The following is an 18,006-nucleotide window of genomic DNA, read 5'->3' as shown; positions in this document are numbered from 1 at the left end:
GTTCGATGGTTCATTGTTTGCATATAACACCCAGTGCTCCATTCAGTACGTGCCCTCCTTAATACCCATCACCAGGCTTAAAGTCATGCTAATGCTGAGGCACATTGGAAATCTCCCCAGTAGGGTCGTATTATGCACAGTGGTGCTGTGAACCTTCCGGATCATGTATCCTGGTAGAGAACAGTATGTGTTTCTCTAGGGTGTATACCAAGGAGCTGCAATGCTATGTCGTAGGCTATGCATGTCCTTAGTTTTACTAGATAAGATCAAACTGCCTTCTAAAGAGGTTACCCCAGTTTACATCATCAACCCCTGGTAGGATGTGAGAGTTCCTCTTGCTCCACATATTCACTATGATTTAGTTATGCTCACATTTTCAACCTCTTCTTTGTGGTTGTATTTTACAAATGTTCCCATCTTAAATCGTGGCCCTTGGAATTGTACCCAATACTTCAGGTGTGATCTAACCAGAGCACTGTTAACTCACTTGTTATTAAATAGTATCCCTCTATGATTAACCTAATCACATCAATTTTGGACTTTTCTAAACCCTGAAGTCTTTTATTGGTAAGTCATGTCTCTCTCATTGCGTATTTTTGCAGCTGATTTTTTAATAGAGCTTCAATACTTTATACTTACTTTTCTTCCTCTTAGTAAATTTGACTTATGATTCTATTTATCAAGATTATTGAAGATAATTTTTCTGTCACCAAAAATATTAGCCATCTCTCAGCTTCTAGCAAGTTTCACCTAATTCATTAGTCTCTCCATGTAAGTCACTGATACATTGAGAACAGGGCACAATCTTGGAAAATGTACCAAAAAATTTCCCTCAGGTTAACTCCCAGCTGCTACTCAGGACTCTCATAGTTTGGCTAATTAATCAGTTGCAAAATTATCCCTGTTATTTTATTATCCAGAAGTTTTCACATTCAGCCTATATTCACTAACTTTCAACTGCTAGCCTTTCCTTCTGCTTATAATATAAGGTATAAGGACCCACTTTTTGTGTGTATGTAAACTCTCCCACCCAAGATTCAGATCATTCTGAATTTTGGCCACCCTGAGGTTTTTCTGTAGGACTATAGAACCCTCGACATTCTCCTTTGGTTATTTGCCCCTGTTTTTATCTTGTACACAAGTGTTTGAAATTTGACCCCATCTTGAAGAATCAGCATGTTTTCTTTTTCATATACCCGCTCCTCATTTTCTCACCTGCAATTATGACATCAGAATTAAATTGTCAAGAACTTCCAACTCTCTGAAATTGAGGTTCTATGGTTTCATAGATTCATGTCATGAAGTCATGCCTACTTTTTCTCTGATTCTTTTTTTATGCCCATCTTTCTAAAATCGAGGGCATACCTTTCATTGGCTACCATGAACTATGAAATGAATGTTTTCTCCCAGGCCTGCCATTTCTCCTTTGGTAAGTGAAGAAATTATTCCTACTGGCAGGCCCTGCTTTATGTGTCATTACACCGAGTCCTGTGCTCAGAAAGGTCCCACATTTTTCGAGTGCTCTGCTGTCACCATCTTGAAATTCTTAATAAGTTTTGAACAAAAGGCCTACATTTTCATTTTGCATGGAGTTCTGAAAATTATGTAGCTCTTCCTGCTTTCGTAATAGAAAATTATCCATTTGCTGTCTTTATTTCCTAGGAGATAAAGTGGATTACAAAACAAGTTAGGACATTTTCAGGGTTTTTTTGCTTAACAATACTTGCGGAGATGTTTACTATGTTTAGCAACTTATTCCTATAATCATGCTTCAGAGCTTTTGGTCAAAATCTATCTGCAAAATATTTCCTTTAAAAAAATCAAAATTGTGGGACGCCTGGGGGGCTCAGTCAGCTAAGCATCTGCCTTTGGCTTAGGTCATGATCCTGGGGTGCTGGGATCGAGCCCCACATCGGGCTTCTTGCTCAACAGGGAGCCTGCTTCTCCCTCTGTTTGCAGCTCCCCCTGCTTGCACTCTCATGCATGTTCTCTCTCTCTCTCTCATGCGTGCTCTCTCTAGCAAATAAATAAAAATAAATAAAAAATCTTTTAAAAAAATCAAAATTGCTTCCAACAAAAGAGTAACACATATTTATTGCAAGAAAATTGGAAAGTATCAATAAGATATTTCTACAATTCATAAACAAATGGCTTTAATATTTTACTAGACTTTTTAAAGATCTGGATTTTAACATAATTATGATTAGTCAGCATCTATCAAGCTTTGTAAATTAATATTTTAAATGGTATTATTTTATTATAAAAATACATATTATTGATTTTTAAAAAATGAATCCAGAAGATGGCAAAATTTATTTTATTTTATTTAAAGATTTATTTATTTATTTGAGAGAAAGAGAGCACAAGTGAGAGGGGCAGAGGGAGAGGGAGAGAGAATCTCAAGCAGACTCTGCACCCTGAGATTATGACCTCAGCAGAAACCAAGAGTCAGAAGCTTAACTGACTGAGCCACCAAGGCACCCCATAAAAATATACATTTTTAAAGTTGAAAAAAATTCCAGTGAATCCTCCACTCAGAAATAGCAACCCTGATAATTTTGAATATTTTTCCTAGACACGTTCTATCTCTGTATTTTTCATAGATGAAATTATACTGTATAACTGATTTCTATGCAAATAAATATTCACAAATTACAAATTAGAAAGCATCTGAGAGGGCCTCAGTAATCGATTACGCTCCTCCACCCTTCAATCCCACCCTTCAATATCCAGGTTCCTAATTGCTACTGCTATTCTCTTTGCTCTCTTACTTACATACTCCTAACTCACCTTTTGAGACACATCATGTCTCCACAGGCATCTAGGAGCTTGAGGCCGGAGATGTGCTAAATATTTTGCAATGCACATGAGAGTCCACTCCTCCCTCCACAGTAAAAACTATCCAACCCAAAATGCCAATAGTGCTGAAACTGAAAAACTAGTTTAATATAATTCTGGATGTACTACAAAATATAATTACAAAGGAAAAAGAAATAAGAAGTATAAATATTGGAAAGAAGACACTTTTTTTTTTTTTTGCAGAAGATGTGATGATGCTCTAGTCAAACCAAGGAAGCCATTTGGAACACTATTGATTGATTATAATGTGTAACAGAAAAAGGAAGTGTACTAAAACACAAAAAGGTAATGTCCATTACAACTTGTGATATTTTAAGGTGTCAACGGCAAACCAAATGTGTATAAATAATGAGAAAATGTAAGTATTTATTTTGTATATAACTTTGTTACCTTTTGCAATCATTTTAATTTTTAATCAAATCTATTTTTTTTGTCAACAAATGTGGTTTGGAACTAAGTTTTCTGCAAGAATATGCTCTGATGATGCAGAGGACAACATTCTCAAGGAGTTACCCAGATTAAGAAGCTGTGCTGTCTTGTAAATCAACATATTGCCTCCTTCCCTGACAAAGTCTGCTATGAAAAATATCAGCTGACTTAAATAGTGTGCTTACTGATGTTGTAAAAATTGTGAATTACATAAAGGCTAATGCATTAGTTTTGAGAATATTCTCTTTATTCTATTTACCATATGAGTTGATCATAAATAAGTGTCATTGCATGGTGACATACAAGGGTGGGTTCTCAAGGGGAAAAATTCTACTGAGAATACTTGAGCTATAGAAAAATCTCTTTTTGCTTTTGGTCCCCACATTTTAGTGATGCAAAATGGACATCCAGACTTATTTTTCCCTAATATCTTCTGTATTTTAATAACTGTAATACTTTTATGCAGGAAAAGGATGCAACATGTTTTGCAATGACAGTTAAAAGAGCAAAAAAGAAAGTAAAAAGCTTCAAAAACTGGTTTCTACAGATCATTCTGAACTTTTTCATCATTTAACTATAATTAACCATGAAGTAAGTGATCATCTCAATATTGCACACTTGCAAAAAGCAACCACTGAAAACTTTCCAGATTTGATAAGATGCTTTGAATTTTATTTTCTTTCAAAAGATCCATCCTAGGAAATTTACTAGTTTTGAATCCACTTTTTTTATCAGAAGATACTGCAAATTTATAATCTTTAAGGATAAGCGGTTGAAACTGAATACAGATGAAAATTGAAGATGGTTTTTGAAAATACAGCTTCACTTTGAGAAAAAGTAATAAATGAATATTGAGAACTTGATGCCATTTCTTTAACTTCTCATTGCCACTCCCTTGAGCATACTTCTGAGAGATGAGTTTCTCTACTATGAATGTTATTAAAACAGTTTAGATACAATGAATCATGGAACACTACATCAAAAACCAATGATGTACTGTATGGTGACTAACATAACATAATAAAAAAAAAACCCAATCTTAAATAAATAAATAAATAAATAAAGCCAAAAATAATAAAACAGTTTAGATATATTTGTCCCTCTGTGAGTAGGGTTATTGTCAACCCAACCTAGAGAACATATATGCAAAAAAAAATTCTGTTGGTCACATTCAAAACCTTAAATATTTGTATATATGGTCATTCAAAGTATGTGCATAGGTATCTGATGTGAGAAATAAACTGTGGTGCAGGACTAATTTTTTTTTAAATAAAGCACTGATCCAAAAAGAGGAAAAAAATAAGAAAGTTATTAAAGAGACTTTGTCTCTAAATGTGTTAGGTCCAAGTGGTTTTCAGACGAGTTCTTTTAAACTTGTAAAGAAGCAATGATTGGCATAATATTTAAATAGTTCCAGAGCATAGAGAGAAAGGAATCACCCCATTCCTTATTATGAGATCACAATAACGCTGATGCGAAAACGAAGAAGACAAAATAGAAAATTATATTTTAAAAAGTATACAAAAAATCTCACATGATATGATTATAGGCACATATTAAAACAATTTCAGAATGTAAGGATCATTCAGTAATAGAAAAACTATTAATTTCAATAATAATATTCATGTACCATATTAATAGGTCAAAGGGGAAAAACACACAAGCATTATAGTAGATGCCAAACAGACACTGGAGAATGTTGAACATCCATTGTTGATGTTTAAAAATTAGAAAATAAAGATAAAAGGATACTTTTTGATATACCTATATTAACAGGAAAGTCAGGCAGTCAGACACACACACACAAATCTCAGGTTGAAAGTCACCACCATGCTGAATGATGAAATGCTAAAGCTATTCTCATAAACCAGGAACAAATCAAGATCTCCTATCACCCTTATTGTTTAATGTCATTTCCATAAATCTCTCTTGGAGAGATTTAAAGCTCTAATATAGATGTGAGTGTGGCAAATTGGATAATGGGTCCCTAAAGATATTCTTTGAAGCTGTGGAGACGTTACTTTGGCAAAAGGGAATATACAGATGTGATTAAGGTAACAGAACTTAAATGGGATGATTATCCTGGATTATAGATGGGCTCAGTCTAATCACACGAGCTCTTAAAAAACACAGAACAAAAAGTCAGAGATTTCAAGTGCAAGCAGGATTTGACACACTGTTGCTGGTTCTAAGACGGAGGGGCCCATATGCAAGGGCCTGAGAGAGATTTCTAGGTGCTAAGAGTGGCTCCCAAATAGCAGCCAGCAAGGAGACAGGGAATTGCAACTTCAAGGAACTAGATTCTACTGACAATGAGCCGGGAAGCAGACATTCCCTAGACCTTTCCATAAGAACCCAGCAGGACAACACCATGATATCATCTTCGTGAGACCCATAGAGGAGAAACCAACCCAAACCTCTGACCTACAGAACTGTGAGATAATACATTTGTGCTGTTTGAAGCTGCTAAATTTGTTTAATTTGCTCCTTCAATGTTATGGACTGAATTGTATTCCCCAAAAGTCCTATGTTGAAGGCCTAACCCCCAAGGTGACTGTGTTTGGAAATAGGGTCTTTAAGGAAGTAACTAAGGTTAATTTGTGTTCATAAGAGGGGGATCCTAATCTTTATAAGAAGAAGAAGAGACACCAGATCCTCATCCCACCCCTGCCGTTGAGTAAAGGTCTTGTGAGGACAAGAGAGAAAATAGCCATCTGCAAACCAAGGAGAGAGGCCTCAACAGACACCTTGATCTTGGACTTCTAGCCTCAAGAACTGTGAGAAAAGACATTTCTGTTGTTAAGCCCCCGATTCAGTTGTGGTATTCCGTCGTGGCAGCCCTAGCGCGCGCGTTCCTGCAGGCAAGTAATAGAAAACTAATGTGGTTAGCGAGAGGGTCCCAGAGGGGACTGACCCTTACAGTGTGAGATATCTGGGTTTGTCAGTTTATTTAGTTAGTCGACAATATATTTTTGTAATTTCAAAATCTTATCTAGGTGATCAAATTTATCAGTCTTTTATGGCTCTGGATTTTATGTCTTCGAAAGGCCATCGGATCTCTCCACCCACCATTCCTCACTGTCTCTAGAATTTGCTTTTCAGTGTTAGGATGCATAATGGGTGTTCCTCCCCTACCCAACCTTGTTTTGTTTTTAAAGCTCTCCTCTATTAACTTTATCTTTTCTGTTTACCAGTTTCCCTGAATACCAAGAAAAGCCCATGGTATGTGATAGGCACAAAATAAATTGTCTTGACTAAATGCAGTTACTTTTGAGCGATGCTTTATCTAGTTGCCTTGTCTCGATTTCTGTTGGTTCTTTTGTGAGATGTTTTTTCTCCCCACTGACTATTGCAGGCAAGAAGGAAAATTCCACCATATACATATTAACTAATTAACTAATGATTGTTGTGTTGATAGAATGTTAATATTTACATGTTGGGTGGACATTAACTAATGATTGTTATGTTGATAGAATGTTAATATTTACTAATGATTGTTAACTAACAATTGTTAAATGATAGAATGTTAATATTTATGTGTTGGGTGGACAGCTCAACTACTTATATGCCATGCATTATGTGACTGATTAAAGCAAAAAGGCCTTTCTTGAACACTCCAATACTGTTCAAAGCAATACCCAAGACAGTTCTTTACTTCTCTTTACTTTTGGCTGTTATTTCAGATTTTCATACTACTTTTTTTTTTTTTTTTTAACTACAATTCATTCATGGTTCTTTTGACTCCTTTTCATGCAGTGATGTAGGTACTATCTTACCTCAGACCACAGGTCGTGGTGTGTTGGAGCCCCCTTGCAGCAGCTCATAAGAGCTAAATGTTTGCCTCTTTTCCCAACACTACGTTTAGTGAGGTCAAGTTAGTCACTTGAAATTAGTCATGGTGAGAATATTGGCAAATGCTACAAATCAGTCTTTTCCCAGAAAGTGCTGGCTCTAGGATTCAAACTATAACGTCTTCCCCGTGCCCTGCAGTCACACCCGTCCCTGGGAGAGATCAGGGGACAAGGAACTAAAATAATTTTCTTGTACTGTCATTAAATAATATTTGAAAAGATTACTTAGAAGAAGATTTGGATGCCCCCTGGAAGGCCCTTTTCAATGCTTGGATTTTTGCAATCTTGTGTTTGAAAAATTGTTAGTTAGCTTTTTTTTTAAATAAAGATCAGAAAGAATGGTTTTTATTTCAATAAAATAATTAAAAACTCTGAGCTTAAAATTTTATACAAGGTCATTTAAATAAACTAAATGTCTATTAATAGGGTAATGTTAAATAACTTATGTTAAGCCCATACAAAGGAATATTATACAGTGGTATAATAAGTGTGTATGTTCTTGGCATAAAAATTATTGTTAATTGGAAAAAGTAAACAGCAAAAAATGTGTATCTAATGATTGCACTTATGTACAAAAATTATTGAGAAGAGACATTTGGGGGACCTCTAAGGTGCTGCTGATGTTTTATTTCTTGATTTGGATGGTGGTTATATTGGGATGTTCAGTTTGTAGCAATTCATTATGCTATAAAATTATGATATGTCTACCTTTATAAGTGTGTATTATACTTTCATTAAAAAGCTTACTTAAGAATAGTATCTAAAGGCATGTATATAGATATCTGTGGGTATAATTTCTTAGAAGAAAATTTAGAAATAAACAATCAATTACTCATAGTGGCTTCCTCTGGTGAGAGGGGTGGCATTTGGGAACACTAGCAAAAGGGATTCTTACTTTTTACCCTTTATATTTTGTATTGTCTGAATATTTTGCAATGAGTATATATTATTTTGTAGGGAGAAAAAAAAATCTCCCTAAAGAACTATTTAAAAAATTAGCTACACATCTATTCACTTTACCTTGAAAATTGATTTTGTACTTTCCACATTCAGCTGCTTCTTTTGTTCTACTTGAAATTCCAGGTGGTGGGAGGACTACATCCTCCCCTGTGATTTATAAACACATTAACAAAGGTGACACATCTGAAATGTAAAATCTGTGTGACAGCCTTCTTCCTTTCCCTGAGAAAGGAAGGGGTAAGCAAAGCCATCCTCCTTTCTGAGGAGAAGGATGAAAAGCTCTGGTCCAACCCTACCAGGGTACACATTGTATTTCCCTACGCATGTAGGTAGAGTGGTCGAGAAAAACAAGAACTCTTCTGTGTCCTCACCCTTCTACCATTCTATGTTTTGGGGTATTGGGAGATTGAGCTATGGGATGTGTTATGATTCTCATCTCCCTGCTTTTCACGTGTGGCTGCAGGAATTCTCTGGATGACTGTCATGGACCAGAAAATGTGTGCCCAACTCAGAGAAGGCATGGGTTCCTGCTTTACCACTGAGCATGCTCCTGCATCTGTACCTGGCCACCCCAAGATTTCCCCATGTGGGGAAGGGCACTGGGCATTGGTAGGAAACTTAAGAAGATGGTCAACAGCACTGTATGGCAGGTGGGAAGGTGGGTGGGTATTCATACTCCCTTGACGACAGCTGCGCCATCTCTACCCCAGTGTTGATGTTGACAACTTCTGAGAGGCTGGGTCTAGATCTCTAGGTTACTTTTATCTCTGCCTCCCCAACTCCGTATGTTTACTTCAGGCAAACTTTCCTTCTCCCTCAGTTACAACAAACCCCTTCCAAGTCATTAAACCCTCAGTCTTTAGTTCATCCTGCTACGCCTGAAAACCAATCTGTCCAGTTTGTAGTTCACACCAAATGCTTCTCCTGAAGTTCAGTCAGAAGACTTCATTTTAGTTCTGTGCAGTTCTTTAAAAACCTCTTGCTGCAATTTCAAAAGCCACAAATTTGAAGGTTTGAAAGTGAAAATTTAATAGTCAAGAATTCTAGTATTTCAATAAAATTTGACTAAACCATCCAAAAAATAAATAATCCAGTTGAGAAATGCGCAGAAGACATGAATAGACACTTTTCCAAAGAAGACATGCAGATGGCTAACAGACACATGAAAAGATGCTCAACATCACTCGGCATTAGGGAACTACAAATCAAAAACGTAATGAGATACCACCTCACACCTGCCAGAATGGCTAAAATTAACAACTCATGAAACAATAGATGTTGGTGAGGATGAGGAGAAAGAGGAACAATTTTTCATTGTTGGTAGGAATGCAAACTGAGCCACTCTGGAAAACAGTACAGAGGTTCCTTAAAAAGTTAAAAATAGAGGGGCACCTGGGTGGCTCAGTTGTTAAGCGTCTGCCTTCGGCTCAGGTCATGATCCCAGGGTCCTGGGATCGAGCCCCATATCAGGTTCCCTGCTTGGTGGGAAGCCTGCTTCTCCCTCTCCCACTCCCACTCCCCCTGCTTGTGTTCCTTCTCTTGCTTTGTCTTTCTCTGTCAAATAAATAAATAAAATCTTTAAAAAAAAATAGAACTACCTTATGACCCAGTAATTATACTACCAGATATTTATCTAAAGGATACAAAAATGGTGATTCGAAGGGGCACATGCACCCCAGAGTTTATAGCAATATTATCAACAGTAGCCAAATTATGGAAAGAGCCCAAATGTCCATTGGCTGATGAATGGGTAAAGAAGATGTGGTATATATATACAACAGAATATTACTAGGTGATCAAAAAAAATGAAATCTTGCCATCTGCAACAATGTGGATGGAACTAGAGTGTATTATGCTAAGTAAAGTAAGTCAGTTAGAGAAAGATAAATATAGTAAGATTTCACTCATGTGGATTTAAGGAACAAAACAGATGAACATAAGGGAAGGGAAGGAAAAATGGAGACAAACCATAAGAGACTCTTAAATATAGAGAACAAAATGAGGGTTGCTGGAGGGGAGGTGGGTGGAGGGATGGGCTAAATGGGTAATGGGCATCAAGGAGGGCACTTGTTGGGATGAGCACTGGGGATTATATGTAAGTGATGAATCACTAAATCTACTTCTGAAACCAATGCTACACTACACATTAACTAACTTGAATTTAAATTAAAAAAAAAAAAAAACTTGACCAAAGCATACATTATAAATGTTTATACACAGTGCTCACAAATACTTTTTAACTCCCATATTTTCTCTGATTTCTTAAAAGATTTTATTTATTTATTTGAGAGAGGGAGAGAGAAAGAGAGAGATTGAGAGTATGAGCAGGGGGAGGGGCAGAGGGAGAAGCAAACTCCCTGCTAAGCGAGGATCCTGATGCAGGGCTCAATCCCAGGATCATGACCTGAGCCGAAGGCAGACACTTAATCAACTGAGCCACCCAGGCACTCCTCTCTGATTTGTTTTAAAGATTTGTTTACTTAAGTAATTTCTACACCCAACATGGGGCTTGAATTCACAACCCTGAGATCAAGAGTCACATGCTCTATTGACTGAGCCAGACAGGCACCCCTTCTCTGATTTTTAAATGACAGCATTCTATAAAGATAATTAATTCTGTAGTAATAAAACTCTGTTCCTCCCCTTACTTAATTCTTCTCATCTACAAAAGCTTTTCACGAGTTTTAGAGTTTGTTTCCTTATATGTATAGGGAAGGTGTAATATACCTACCTTAAAGATTTCTTTTGAGAATCAAATGACATGGCAGGTGTAGTATATCTGGCAGAAAGCAGATGTCCAGTAAAGGTTAGTTCCCCTAATCTGCCCTTGCCCAGGAATAATTCTGCTTACATTACTTTCTAAGTAAAGGAAATAGATAATGATTTTGCATATTTCTAGGTACTTCATCCATCAGTGACATTGTCATTTCTCACCATCAGTACATTGACTTACCCAAAGCTAGGCTTCAAACAGTGATTAAAGTTCATTGGAATCCATTGTTTTATATTCTTTCTTTGACTGAAGTTTAATAACGTTTATCTGGACATCAGTCCACCTTCACATCCTAAAACTGCTTGCTTTATAGTAATTGAAGAACTTCATTCACTGCTCTTTAACAAATAAATAGTATTTAGGAAAAAAGGCTTTTCTCAGTTTTCTTTTCAAAATTAAGAGTGAAAGAATTATGGGAGAAAAGGTACAAAAAGGGTAAGTATGATACTTACTTTAAATACAAGTAAGAAAATGTTAAAAGTAATTATGATCTTAATATATTGTGAGCAAAGTGAAAAACTGACATTCTTATCTGGTTAAAGCAAATTGACTTTAGATTTTCATTCCTAATCACCTCTGTAGCTCAAAGCTGAGGAGAGTACCCTGGGATACCAGAAGAGCCCAACATTGAGTGCTTTAATGTGTACAATCAACATTTAAATACATTTAAATACTACTGATTTTTAAAAATATTTTAAAGAGAGCCACATGGATACAACCAGAGTTCTGATTTTTATTTTTCTCATTTTGCCTTCTTTTTCATGACATCCAAATGGATTATCTAAGCTCACTTCTCCACACTCAAGACAGCTCAATTTATCGGTTTCCTTTGTTGGCTTTGTAAGTCTAAGATACTTCCATTTTTATTCCATTTTAAGACAGCAATTTTATTAGAAACTTTCAAATAAATAAATATATGAGAAACAAATTAGGACAGGTAGGTAGTTTTCACAAGTACACAGATCACCTATCATCCAAAGGTGCCTCTGGTTAGGTCCCACAGGGAGGCTGGTGGAGGTTAAATGTTTGCATATTAAAGATCTCCATGCCTTCCAGATGTTCCACCAGGATAGGGCTTCAGCTGCTCTCTTCATTCCCTTTATTCAAATGCTCTGTATGTAAGAGTGCTGATTCCATTTCTTAAGATAATGAAGTTACTGCATGATATGGAACTGCACTGGGAGTGGATAAATGAGAAGTCATTAAAAGGTCTGATTCAGCAGCCCTCAGACAAAGGTCAAGTCCATTTCTACAAGCAATGCTGAAAGCATAAATGGCTAAATTATTGATGCCAAAGTGATTCACTCTTACTAACAATAATATTAGTCTGTTAACAGATTCTTGTAAAACAAACATTTGCTTCTCTAGAGAAGCAGAAAGAGTTGCTGCATTCAAATGTCCAGTCTGTTGATAGAAGATTATTTAGGGAGTGGGAGTGGTTTCAACAAAGCCACTTTATAAATTTATTCCATTAAGATTTTTTTAAGATAGATGATAGATGATGGATAGATAGATGATAGATAAATGAAACAGGAGAGAAGATATACACTTAAATAAATCAGTATATAAATCTAGATATTGAGAGAGAGAGAGAAAGACTGTATAAAGTATATGAACATACATGTATGTGCCAAAAACATTCAAAATACATACAAGAATTTTTGTTCATTCCATTCATCTATTGGTGGACATTTAGGTTACTTCAGTCTCTTGTTTATTATGAATAATGCTGCAATATACATCAGTGTGCAGGGGCACCTGGGTGGCTCAGTCAGTTAAGCATCTGGCTCTTGGTTTTGGCTCAGGTCATGATCTCATGGGTCATGGGATTGAGCCCCCTGTCTGGCTCCACGCTCAGCGAGGAGTCTGCTTGAAGATTGTCTCCCTCTGCCTCTGCCCCTCCCCACACTCATGCACTCACTCTCTCTCTAAAATAAAATAAATAAATCTTTTAAAAAATCAGTGTGCAAGTATCTCTTTGAGATCTTGTTTTCAATTATTTTGGATAAATACACAGAAGTTGGATTACTATTTCATATGGTAATTTAGTTGTTTGAGGAATTTCCACACAGTTTTTCATAGTGGCTATACCATTTCAGATTTCCACCAACAGTACACAAGGGTTAGAATGTCTCCACATCTTCACCAATACCTATCATTTTCTGGGGTTTGTTTCGTTTTGTTGATGATGGCTATCATAGCAAGTGTTGCATGTGTCTCATTTTTTGATTTGTATTTTTCTGATAACTAATGATGTGGAACATCTATTCATATGCTTGGACACTTGTATATCTTCTTTGAAGATATGTCTAATCAGTTCCTCTGCCCATTTTTAAATCGGATTATTCAGAGTTTTGTTGTTGAGTTGTGTGAATTTTTTAAATATATTATGAATATTAGCCCTTTATCAGATATATGGTTCACAAATATCTTCTCCTATTCCATAGGTTACGTTTCCTTCTGTTGTTTCCTTTGCTGTGTAGAACCCTTTAAGTTTGATGTAGTCCCATTTGTCTATTTTTGCTTTTGTTTCCTGTGCCTTTGGTTTCATATCCAAGAAAGCATTGCCAAATCCAATGTCACGAAGATTTTCATCTGTGTTTTCTACTAGGAGTTTTATAGTTTCAGGTCTTATGTTTAGATCTTTAATCTCTTTTGAGTTGCTTTTTGTATATGGTGTAAGGTAAAGGCTGAGCTTCATTTGTTTGCATGTGGATATCCAGTTTCTCAACACCATTTGTTGAAGAGACTATTCTTTCCCCAATGTATAGTCTTGGAATCCTTGTCAAAGATCATTCTACCATATACATGAGGGTTTGTTTCTAGGCTCTCTATTCTGTTCAATCAGTTTATATGTCTCTCTCTATGCCAGTACCATACTGTTTTAATTACTATACCTTTTCAATATGTTTTGAAACCAAGAAGTTTAAGTTCTTCAGCTTTGTTTTTCATTGTTTTGACTATTTTTGTTCTTTGGAGATTCTGTATTAATTTTAGGGTGTTTTTCCTAGTTCTGAAAAAAAATACCATTGATGTTTTGGTAGGAATTGCATGAACTTATAGATTGCTTTGGCTAGTATAATCAGTTTAACAATATTAAGTCTTCCAAACCATGAACACAGGACATCTTTCAATTTATTTATGTCTTTAACTTTTATAAATAAGATTTTGTTTATTTATTAGTCCAATAGAGAGAGAGCACAAGCAGGGGGAGCAGCAGGCAGAGGCAGAGGGAGAAACAGACTCCCCGCCGAGCAAGGAGCCTGATGTGGGGCTTGACCCAGGATTCCAGGATCATGACCTGAGCTGAAGGCAGATACTTAATTGACTGAGCCACTCAGGCATCCCATCTTTAACTTCTTTCAGTGATGTTTTGTAGTTTTCAGTGTACAAGTCTTTCTCCTTCTTGGTTAAGTTTATTCCTAATTACTGTGTTCCTCTTGATGCTATTGTAAATGGGATTGTTTTAATTTCCCTTTTGGATTGTTCATTATTAGTGTACAGAAACCAAGCTGATTTTGGTGTGTTGATTTTGTATTCTGCAACTTGGCTGAATCTGGTTCTTAGTTTTAACAGATTTTTTTGTGTATGAAATCTTTAGGGCTTTCTACATATAAGATCATAGTATTTGTGAACAGAGAAAATTTTACTTCTTTCCTTCCAATTTGAATGATTTTTGTTGTTTTTTCTTGCCTAATTGCTCTGGCTAGTACTTCCAGACTATGTTGAATAGAAGTGGCAAGAGCACTTGACTTGTCTTACAAAGAAAGTTTTTAGCTTTTCAACTTGAGTATGATGTTAGCTGTGGGGTTTTCACATATGGATTTTATTATGTGGACATAATTTCCTTCTATTCCTAGCTTATTGAGTGTTTTTCACATGAAAACGTGTTGAATTTGGTTGAACGTTTTTTCTGCATCGATTAAGAGGGTCATATGGTTTTTGTTTTGTTTTGTTTTGTTTTTGTTTTTGCATTCATTCTGTTAATGCGGTGTGGTACATTAAACTTGCAGTCCAATAATAAATTCCACTTGGTCTTGATGTAGAATGTTTTCAATGTGTTGTTGAATTCTGTTTGCTAGTATTTTGTTGAGGACTTTTGTGTTAATATTCATCAAGGATATTGTTCTATAGTTTTCTTACAGTATCTTTGTTTGCCTGATTTTGGTATCAGGGTAATGCTGGTAATGAGTTTGGAAGTATTCCCTCATCTTAAATTTTTGGAAGAGTTTTAGAAGGATTTGTGTTAATTCTTCTTTAAATGTTTGGTAGAATTCTTCAGTGAAGCCATTTGGTCTTGGGCTTTTCTTTTCTCTCTATACACTAAATTTTTGATCACTGATTCAATCTCCTTACTTGTTATAGGTCCCTTCATATTTCTTCACGATTCAATCTTGGTAAATTGTATGTTTCTAGGAATTTATCCATTCCTTCTAGCTTATCCAGTTTGTTAGCATATAATTGTTCCTAGTAGTCTCTTATGGTCCTGTGTATTTCTGTGGTGTCATTTGTAATGTTTCCTCTTTCATTTCTGATTTTATTTATTTGAATCTTTCTTTTTTACTTAGCTAAACTTTTGTTGATTTTGTTTATCTTTTCAAAAAACTTAGTTTTATTGATTTTTATTATTATTATTTTTTAATTTCTCTTTCAACTTGAAGGACTCCTTTTAGCAATTCTTGTAAGGCAGATTTGGAAAGGCCTTACTTCTCCATCATTTGCTGAATATAGTATTTTTGGTTTACAGTTTTTTCTTTTAGCATTTGGAGTATGTCATCCCACTTCTGAGACAGACACGCACATACATACACAACACATACATACAGAGAGAGAGATATGAGGGAAGAGAGAGAGAGAGAGATTATTAGAAGGAATTGGCTCACACAATCATGGAGGCTGAGAAGTCCTTTGATCTGCCATTGTTAAGCTGGAGATCCAGGAGAGCTGATATGTAGTGCCAGTCAGAGTCTGAAGCCTGAGAACCAGGAGAGCTGATGATATGTTATAGTCTGAAAATCAGCAAGCTTGAGATTCAAGAGGAGCCAATGCTTCAGCCTGAGTCTGAAGGCCAGAAAAGACCAATATCCCACCTCAAGCACTGAGGCAGGAGAGGTTCCCTCTTACTCACCCTTTTTGTTCTATCCAGATCTTCAGTTGATTGAATGAGGCCCATTCCTATTAGGGATAAAAATCTGCTTTACTAAGTCTAGACAAGAAGACATATAAAGGAGCTGACCACAATTTGGGGAATGTGTTTAACCCTAAAAGGAAAACTTTCCTAATTCATGGCAAAGGTTCATGGGCAGCATACCAGGTAATAATCTTTCAATGAAAGTCATGATCAAGATGCCATCAGTCATATTGCTCCTAACCTGGTCAGCAGATACTGTAAGATTGATGTTTATTAAAATATGATCAAAGGATTATCTGAATGAGACTCACCTGGGTGAATTAAGAACACAGATCTCAGGACCTAACTCTAGACCTATTGCATCAGCATCTCCATGGGAGGCTCTGAAGTATGCTGAACCTTATATATATTTCTGACTTTTGAAAGTAAAAATAATTTATTTTTTGGACTTCCATTCCAAACATGGCTTCAGGGAAATAGGTAGAGGCTTGTCTAAAAGCTCTGAACCAAATTCCCTCTGATTGTTCAATAGTGGTGGGTGATACCAATCTCGCTTGACAGTGAATGGAGAAGAGCATAAATTGGGTATTCAGAAAGTCTTGCTCCATAAATTGAATTCTGAATATCTTTTCAGTAAGTGGGTTTACTAAATAAAATGATTCATTGGGCACTTTTGCTTCTTGGCACCTATTGAGTTAGCAGAGTCATCTGTTCTTTTGTGCTGTTCTTACCTCTGGTTTCTCAAGTTCTGAGAAAAATGAAAGGAAAAGAACCTAATAATTACTGAGTTCTTAAAATACACCATGCTTTATATTAGGTATAATAACTTTCATTTTGCTGATGTAATCCTCACAGAAGCCCAATGGAATAAGATATTATTAAAACTCCATGAAACTCAGAGATTCACTTTTCTTGTCCAAGGCCACACATGTAACAAGTTAAAGAGCCACAAATTGAATCCAAGACAATCTAACATAAGGCCCAGGTTCTTTATGTATTGCAACTTGTCCTCTTAGGTTAGAGCACAAGCTAGTTTGCAGAACATTTATAGAGAACTCAATCCAGAACTATAATTCTCTTCATGTAAAGAGAGCTCTTGAATTGGTGAATGAATATACAAATGTCTGTGTATGGTGGGGAGGTCTTCTGGGCTATTTCTATAGATTTACTGGGTATTTGTTAATTCTCACATCTTTTAAGGTACTTGGGTGAAAGCCTGTGAGAAACTCTGCCCTGAACTATTCCCGGTGTTGTCAACTAAAACCCAGACACCCTACAGAAGTACTCAGAAGTGCAAAAAACTCCTTGAAACAACTGCATGTGAACTGGTTTATACCCATTGTTCTTCTTTAATTAGATGTGTACTTCCATATAATGAAAGTCAGAAAGAAGGATTGATATTTTATGAGATCTGCCTTCGGGAATAAAACAGGCAGCAGAAGTTAAAGGGCAGTTCTAGCTATAACATGCACAGAGTAAAACTAATAAACCATAGCTACAAAAATTTTGTAAAATGCATGAAATTCTGTAACTTCCTATAGTATGAGAATTTGCTTTTGATTTCTTTTAGCTGTTTCTCCACAATGACTAGTAAGAAAATTCGTAAAAGACAAAAGACCTGTGTACTTGTCTAGTCTATACTACAATAGCTTCAAAAATTCTGACCATTACAGCCCTGAGCTTCTGCTCCAAGAGAATGTCTAATGATGCTTTCATTGGAAATAGCCCCCTTTATGGTTTCTTTCCAAAGCACTCAGGATGGACTCCAAAGGTACTCTTCTTACGCAAAGGAGAATAATTTTAAAGAAGTGCATAAGCAAAGCCTAGGAACGTTTTTTAGGTCATTGCAAAGGCTCTGAGTAAGGAAGAACATGCCGTTGCAGTTTGGTGGGAGCAGAGAATAGTGTAGAATCCAAAGAAGATCATTGAAACTCAGACCAGAAAAATCACAGACACTACTTTCTTAAGTGTCTTCACCAATTTGTTGTCCTCTTAGATTAGAG

Source organism: Phoca vitulina, unplaced genomic scaffold, assembly GCF_004348235.1.
Source record: "Phoca vitulina isolate PV1807 unplaced genomic scaffold, GSC_HSeal_1.0 scaffold17, whole genome shotgun sequence".
Classification (NCBI taxonomy): Eukaryota; Metazoa; Chordata; class Mammalia; order Carnivora; family Phocidae; genus Phoca; species Phoca vitulina.
The sequence above is the reverse complement of the archived record's forward strand: the minus strand, read 5'-3'. Positions refer to the sequence as shown.